This window comes from Passer domesticus, chromosome 2, assembly GCF_036417665.1.
Source record: "Passer domesticus isolate bPasDom1 chromosome 2, bPasDom1.hap1, whole genome shotgun sequence".
Taxonomy (NCBI): Eukaryota; Metazoa; Chordata; class Aves; order Passeriformes; family Passeridae; genus Passer; species Passer domesticus.
Genome location: NC_087475.1, coordinates 79,404,775 through 79,413,824, shown reverse-complemented (window position 1 = coordinate 79,413,824; position 9,050 = coordinate 79,404,775).

The window sequence follows — 9,050 nt, the reverse complement described above, 5'->3', positions numbered from 1 at the left end:
TCCCTAGGAAATATTTTTTTGTTCACTCAGGTTTCCAATGTGAGCTTTGTACTACAGGGAGACAGACTGCTGTCTTCCTGGGCAAGAAGAAGCTATGGAGATGTGCAGGAAGAAGTGTCAGCAGCACGAATTTCTTGTGTAGCCTGTGAATGGATCAGTCCTGCAGCCTGGTATGGAGCTCAGCTCCCCGTGATGGCTCTTGCATGGGTGTAATCACACTCAGACCACACTGACCCATCAGTCACAGATGCTGTGTGCTCCCATGCTGCAAGCCACACTGCAAGCTATGGAGCAAGCCACCAAATTTTAGTCCTAGTGAGAGGCCAGGTCTTGTTGGCCAGAGTGAGGTAGCAGGAGAAATGAATGGTGTGTCCCTCCAAAGGCAGGGGTATGTTAGATGAAAATCAGGCCAGCTCTTCTAAGCAAACAGTAACTCATTCTTTAGAGGAAGGCAACTCTTCTGCCCCAAGTCATTGACAATCTGAGGTGAAAGCAAACTTCTCATGCAAATCATAATATAGGAGAATTAGGTAAATGAGCAAAACCAGGGTTCTGAGATACAGCAAAATACCTGAACTGAGACACGGCACCAAAGCATGGAAGGCAAACCCCGCTCCTTACTCTTCCTGCAGACTAATCTTGTAGTTTGAGAGTGAAAATATTTTCCTTGACCCCCATCTTTTTATAGGCCACCCTTAAGTACTGAAAGGGCCCAATTTGTCCCTCTCTGGAGCCTTCCATTCTCCAGACTGAACAAACCAAATTCTCTCAGCCTGTCCTCACAGGAGAGGTGCTCCAGCCCTCTCATCAACTCTGTGACCTCCTCTGGATTCACTGTAGCAGGTCCAAATCCTTCTTGTGCTGGGGACCCCAGAGCAGCATACACTCCAGGTGGGGTGTCACCAGAGCAGAGGAGGAGAATCCCCTCCCTTGACCTGGTGTCCAGTCTGCTTTTCAGGCAGCCCAGCCACGTTTCTGCCAGCATTCATCCTGCTATTCTGATTTCTCTCTCATTTATTGAGTAAACATCTGAGAAAGCTAGGTTAGGTTTCAGGGTTCACGTCTTGGATTCAAGCCTTGCAGGCCACCTGCAAGAAACATGATATCCCAAAATGCCTGCTACATGCCAGATGCTTGCAAGGCAGAAACGTCAAGGTCTCAAACACCCCAAACAGAAGAGGGCTTTCAAGCTTTCCACTCTTCAGTGAGGAACATCTTGTAGTATTTCCTAGGTCTTGCCCTTTGCATTAGCAGGTGCCCTGACCAGGCCTGCCAGAAAGAGCTCAAAGCCATCTTGAAAACTAAGATGTTTTCTGGAGGGCTTGCTATACATGAGGGCAAGTCTTCTCCATAACTGGCAGCACCTGGAAAGGAACCTTCAGATGCCCAGGGTCAAGCCAGGTCAATCAGGGGATGCAGATTGGTTATCTTACCTTGGGCCCAACTCATTATCATACTCCGTTTTTCAGACCTTTCAGATTTTTTCCTGATCCACCCTGGGAAACTGAACTACATCGTGTCTTGGGAAGGTCTGTGTTGGGTCAATGTTCTGGAGAGAGATTGTAGCAGTGGGGTGATCTGTGCATCCTAAAGAAAAGAACACAGTTTTCCAACTCGAGTGAATCACCCTGCCAATTTCTGATACAGACCTCCCCAGCACTCCTAAATCTGTACACAGTATGGAGGAGGTTGAATGTCATCTCAGAGGACCTCTCAGAATTAGCACTCTTGTGCCAGAGAATTAAAAAAAAAAAAATTCTTAGATTTAATGCCAAGTTCTGTATCTTTGCTGAATTTTACAATTTAATCTTCTCTTGCACACCTTTTTCACCATTTCTGTGACTGAAAGCTGCTTAGTCACCTCTGTTGCAAGACCTTTTGCACCTAATTTCCTCACATTTTCTACAAAAATAAAATTTAAACACCTTAGGGAAAACTGATGCTTCCTAGGTAATAAAATCTAGGCATCCAGTGGTTTATTTCTTGTCCACAGATTCCTTTTAGGGTCTGCAGGCACTCATAACACCAAGAGACTCATTGCATTTCCTTCCATAAATGTGCTACCAGTGCTTCCAACACTCCTGTCATACCACCATCTATTGCTCTAGGCAATCACCACCCTGGAAGAGAATCTGCTAGTATTCAGGTCTGTCATGATGACATAATTCCCTTTTTCCTCCTGCATTTGATGTTTGCCCTTGCTTGACTTAGTTTGTATGTCCAGGGGATTCTGTTTTCCATCTGATATTCTGGGGAGGATAATATTCTAAGTGACACTGCACTTTCCTTCTGTTGATTTCTTTCCCATGCACTGGGGAAAACACAATCTTAAGGTGAGCATTTTACTTGTGCTGTTCATTTACAGCATTGGTTGTTGGAGTAAAGATTGGTGAAAGACAAAAATATCCATTTTCCTCTGCAGGACACTGGAACATATAGTCTGAGCTGGAGAAATGGTCTCAGAAGCAGCTGTGGCGTGAGGATCTTCACAGGGCCCAGCTGGCTCTGGCTTCTCCCTTGTCCCACAACAGTGACAAGTAACAGCCAGCCCAGACTAGAAAAAGTTAGGGACCTGTACTTTATCATTGCTTTGTTGTGTGGGCTGGTTCATGGGAAAAGGGAGGAAGCACCATCAGTATTCTCAAGTGGATGTGAATTGAGCAGGAGCAGGGCTTGAGTGAGGATCTAGCCTTTCATCAAGAGCACAACACTCCCACCAACTTAGCCTCACAGGTAACCCATGCAAAGGAAAAAAATGGAAATTTCATCTCACTTTCTTCCTCTCTGTAAGCAAGTACATAAAATTAATTTCCTTCTTTTTGTGCAGTATCTTCTGGTGGAAATACTTGCATTCTGTAAGTTTTTGCTGGAAAAAAAAATCTGCACGTTTGTTTAGCTTGGGCTCCAAAATTCTAAATAATGTTATTTGGATTCTCCTTGGTTACACAGGTTCAGCACTGGCTATGCTGGAGTGATGTCAATCAAAGTGGAAAAGTCATCTCACTTTATTATTTCTCCATCCTTGATTGTCTTTCTCTGCAGTTTATTCCTTTGCAATTATATAGAGACTTGTCACATGATTATTGGATGGCATAACTAAGTTCAGCAGTTCATAATCACTTACATTTCCTTGCTTTCAAATTCCATGCAAAAAAAAGAAGGTATAGCAAGAGTTTATTTGGAAAAGCAAATGTTCCAGTTTGGTATATTCATTAAAGACTGCCTAATAATCAAGTTCTTGGCACATTATTGTTATAATTTTTCCCAGCAAGACACAGAAATTGGCAAAGCAATCATCAAAGCACATAAGCATATATCTTAAGTAGATGCTTCAAGTTAATCATGCGGCCAAGTACTTTGCTGAACTGGGAACTCTGCATTACACAGTGACTGCTTCCAGAGGTCTGGCCCACAGACAAGGAGGTGCAGGACTGACAAAAGGAAAAGTAATCTTGAAACTATATGGTAACTACCTCTGCTTCTGATAATATACAGTCTTAGTGATGTAATGAAGCACAAATTGAAATAAAAAAATAAAATTCTTTTACTAGTCAAGACCTATCCACAGCCTTGTATTCAGCCCATAACCATGGAAGGACATCCATGAAAAACAGGCAGAGGCCACATGGATAGAAAGAGTGTAGGAGGAGGCAAAAGGTGATTTCTGGGAGATGAGAACAAATGACATGTCAAGGCTGATGCCACCAGCAAACCATAAAGGATGGTTACTGTAAGAACATGAGAGGCATGGATGAAACAGAAGTACAATTCTGATAGAAGGAGAATCTTTAAACAACAGAGATTGGAAGAGTAAAGACCTATGAACAATTGACTTCATGCAACCCTTCTGATGGCTTGACATAAATGGGCTGTTGTACGAGCAGTGGTTGAGAGCACTCTGCCTGCATCCTCTTCCACAGCTCACCTGGTCAGCATAATCATCTCCACACCCTCTGTGAACATGTATGAAGAGGCATTTTGCTCCATTTCCATATGCAGGGATACTTTTAAATTCTGTGCTTCTATCTATTGTTCAAAACTGATTCTTTAGTCTACAAGCCTGACCTGTGATGCTATTATCACAAGAGTGTTTGAAGTGCTTTTCCAAATAAAAGATGGGCACAGACTTTTAAAAACACTTAAAGGACTGTTGTTCCATGAAACCTGAAATCTCAAGATAACAGAGAGATAAGGCACTGATTGGAAGATTCTTCTGCGCTTTCTGGTAGGAGTGTCAGGAAGACAGAAATTAGCTCTAAAATGGCTTTAATGACAATGTAATTTTCCAAGAAAAAACCACAATTTTCCACACAGAGTTCAGGGTGTGCAGGTTTGTAGTGGAAGTAAACATTTTTTTTTTAATATGCAAACAAAGTACTCAGTAAATATCAGCATCTAATCATGCTATTTTACAGTAACAAAGTTTTTGCTATAATGGCTCCCATGACAGGCATGCATTATGAGAAAGAAATAAATTTGAAACAAATTATCGCCTCTAAAAAACATAGTAGCAAGAGCGAGGACTGCTTTTGTTCAAATGTATTTTCTGGTTTGGGATGTATGAATTATTAAACACCACTGTACAGGGAAGTGACTTCCACACCAAAAAAACAAGACTAAAGTTAAAACAAAGTGGGCTCAGATTCTTATCCTAAACATATGAATTTAAGAGGAGAGTGTCTCCTGTGCCTTTAGTATAGTCTTTCTGTATTTAAGCAATTAAAGCAAGTATAAATGAGATCAGCATACCTTTCAGACACCTGCAAGGAAAACACTCAAATAGCAAAAAATAATTTCCATACAGTTCCAGTAAGTGCATTATGTTGGTAATTTAATGACTAATTGCAAAATCTATTATCTTGGAGATGAAAAGATTTTTGGAAGACTTAGGATCAGATTTCAAGTTTAAGAAAAGCAGGAAACAAAAAAAAGAACAATAAACTAAATACTGGAAAACACATGCATGACTCAAAGTCCTGCAATAGAAACAGCTGTAACTTCCATACACACTAACACGATTACAAACAATTACATGATATGCTGGAAAGTCGAGCTCTGTATCAAATGGAATTAAAAAATTTCAGAGAACAACTGAAAATGAAAAGGACAAAGAAGCATGTACCTTGCTTTGCCAAAACAGAGCAGCAAGTGCCTGGGGGACCACAGCAGTAACACTTACCAGGCAGCACAGCAACATCTGGACAAGGCTTGGGGGGCCAGCATCTTCCCAAGCCATCCATCAGAACTGCCAGGTGTGCAAAGTGTCTCAGGCTCTGGAGTGTCTAAGGCAACTTACTCAGCAGCGTACAGGTAAAGGAGTAGGGGGACAACAACCCAGGAAAATGTGGATAGCAAACTTATGTTAGAGGTGAAAGAGCTTATAAATGTTGTTATGGGGACCTGGCTGTGTGAGCAACCCATGGTTGCTCAAGTGGGACAAGCCAGTGACTCTTGCTGGGTAAAATCTGCCTCTGAAGAAATGGCCAGTTTGTTTTGAAGACTTGAGTCAGACATAAATAATGGAAAAGCCTTCTAATAGCTTCTCTCAATGGACTAAATTTAGCCTCCTGTGCCTACCCTAATGACTAGAAGCAGAAATTGAATATTTGGGGCAAGAAAAAGCGTGCTGAGTTAATTTAGAGTTGCTTTTCAAATAGGCTTCTGGGCCAGAGGTTGGTATTGGCCTTGATGATCCTTGTGGGCCCCTTCCAACTCAGGGTATTCTATGATTCTAGGTCTCATCCACATTTTGGTAGGTTTGAAGCATTTTCTCTTTTATCTCAGTCTCTGAAAGGAAAATAATCTTCAGTTTTCTAGACTGTACATAACAGCTTCAAGTGCCCAGAAGGCACAGAAACCTGCAAATCCTTGGCCTATCTGGGAAAAAGAGTGTCCTGAGAGTACTCACTGAAATGCTGGAAACCATGAGCCATTAGTGGTACTGGCATAGATACATGTAATGTAAACTGGCAGCACAGACTCAAAACATTAATACCCAAGCAAAATTAACTCTGCACACTTGTAAGTACAAAGAAATGCCAAATAACTGCTTTGCAAAGAATGGTAACATATGATAAAATAGAGAAAAGCAGATGATAAACACTTTAAAGGAAAGAACAGTTGTATTGGTGCCTCCATTTTCTTCTGATCTTGTTGGCCTTTTTCTAGAGATGCACACATCTTATGCACACAGCTTATGCACACAGCTTATCCTTTGTAATATACCAGTGTGTTAACTTAAATGATGCCAGTGCTTTGGAAACAAGAAATCAAGGATGATAGCAGATCTGTTGTGCAATGCTCACAGGCAAGGGAAGAACAGACACCAGCTAATTCAAGAAGACCACAGAAGATTAGCACAAAGAAAGTGCATTTCATTTGGAAGGAAGTCAGCATACCCAGTGGGACATGAAGCAGATTCCAGAACTACTCCTACTACACCACCACCATTTCGTATAAGACCAACATTTACACATACACAGAAAATAATAAGAGGAAAGGTCTTCTATACGCACAAATCTTACCTCTGTCATAGACTCCAGGGCATGATGTTAGTCATCCCTGCAGTAAACTCTAATCATTCAGGGCTATAATTAGACAAGCAGGCAAAGGTGAGCCAAATATGACTTTTAAGAAAATCAAACCCAGTCTCTCGGCCATTCAGGTCAACCAAAGCCAGGGTGGGAGGCATTGGGAAGGGCAGAAGTGAGACCAGACACTGACACATGCTGGGAAGCACAAGATTCCTTCTTCTACTTCTCTTCCTTCTACCCCAGCTCCTTTGTAGCCATTGATCCTTCCCACAGCCATAATCCTTTCTCCATAGGACCCCTCAGGCTGCACCTATTATCCTGATCCTAGAGGCTGTTTGGAAACATCTCCTCCTCAACCCATCCTGAGAGAGGAGGGGATAAGCATCCTAATCTTACTCTCACTCTCTGCAATGAACAGGAGGAAACCAAAAGGGAAAGGAGAAAATGAAAAAGTGTGAACATCTCTAGTCTAAATGGTCAAGGAAGACAAAAAGATCATGGGAAAAAGTAACCTGAATTCCATCTGTAAATGGGAAACTAAAAGCAGAGGTGAAGTCCCGAGAAAGCTGGTGGAGGAACCAGAAAGGCAATCTTTCTCTCCTTAAAGTGATGCAGTATCAAGCTCAAATCTTATTTGCAATATTCTAAGATTTAATACAAAGAAATGAAGTATGTGTCTAATAACCAGCATTCAGAAGGTAATTCAGCTATGTCTTTAAAGTCTCTCTAATTTCCTTATTTTATCAGATTTCCTACATCTAATGTCAAATATTTACTGAGATCTATTTATTTTGCTTTGTATGCTTATCAGCCCATGTAGCTATCAAGCACAAGGACCTGTATTTTACTAAAATATCTGGAGTTACTGGGGTTTTTTTCCAATATTGTCTGTTCTCTTTTGTCTTATCCTTGTGCTTTTCTAGTCTCACTACATGAAAGCAAAACCAAAATTAATATCCACAGCCAAACTGAGGTGCAATTCATGAATACAAACCTAGAGAGGGATAAGCAGAAACTCCCTCTGCTGTCATGCATGGCATTCATTTCTCTGTTAATTAATGCCTCTTTTCCCTTAGGATTGCTTTGTCCATTGATAATTTCTCAAAACAGCTCATTAGTTTATCCATCTGATTCTATTGTTGCTTTATAAAAGGCATTTATTATTTTTCATCTTAAGAATTATTTTTATGGCCTCAGTGTAGAGACAAGATGTTTTGCTCTTGTTCTTCCTGAAGGGCTTGTATTTTAATCAATTCACAACATAATTGCAGTGTTTTATATAAACACCAACCTTAAATTTAGATCTTAACTAGAACATTCTCCATTTATCCAGTTAAGTGCTCCAGTGTTTCCCAATAGTTTTGTGTTTGACCATCTAATGTTGCTTAAGGTATTTTCATAGGGCAGAGCTATTTTCCTGGATAGAGAACTGAAGAAAAGTTGGAGAGTTCATCAAAAGAACAAACAGATCCAGATTTGCACTACTGATGGGGGATGAGCTTGTCTCCCACACAGCCAGCCCAGGATGCTCCCAGGTTCCTTGGCCAGCACCAGCTCTGACCCAGTGCAGCCAGCTAGGCTCACCAGTCACTGAATTACAGCTGCTTTTCCCTGGGCATCAAGGCCAGGTGCTTCTGCCTGTTAAACCCTTTTTTTGCACAAAGCATGGATGGGGCTTTGAGCAGTCTGGTCTACTCAAAGGTGTCCCTCCCTGCCCATGACAGGGATCTGGAACTAGATGATCTTTCAGCTTCTAAAATTCTGTCTTGTGAAGTAGTTGTAATTTGACTGGGATGAGATTAATTTTTTTTTTTCCGTAGAATTTAGTTCAGCCTGCAAGATGTGGCATACAATAATATTCTTCCTCTAGAAGGATGCATGTGCTCTCCTGGAAAAGTCTGGCAATTCATTTTGGATACTGGCAACAAGCTGGATCTTTCTCACAAAGCCAAGATGCAGATCAAACAGGAACAGCAATGAGCAATAGATCTCCTCTTTGTCATGAACAGGTACTATAAATTCTTAATCAGGTTACTAAGCCTCTTTGCACTCTTTGACAGAACCAATTGTGGACTTGGCTATTTATTCTATTGCCAGAAGGAGGAAAGAGGAGCAAGATTACACAGCAGTGATTTCATGATGTCCTCTCAGGATACCCCAGGACTGCAGTTGTGATTGTGTAGCTGCCACTAGAGTTCTCTGCAATCTCAGCCCTATAGGAATGGGACTGGAAGAGCTTATCAGCAACACAGATTGAAATGTCAGGAATAGTTCAGCTATTATAAAATGGCATAGGTTGGAAAAAATATAGAAACGATAAAAAAGTAATTTAGGGTGAAAGGAAGTTATTTTTAAAAGCTGCATGCTATCAAACTGTGAGAGAGAAAAGATCATCAAATCCTTAAGATGGTCTGCAGCCTGACATTTTTCACTGCTCTTGGATTTCCAGATAGTTGTGATTAAGGAAAAAATACCTTGGCTATCAGTATCTGGCTCCTCTTCTGGGATCCTCTCTTG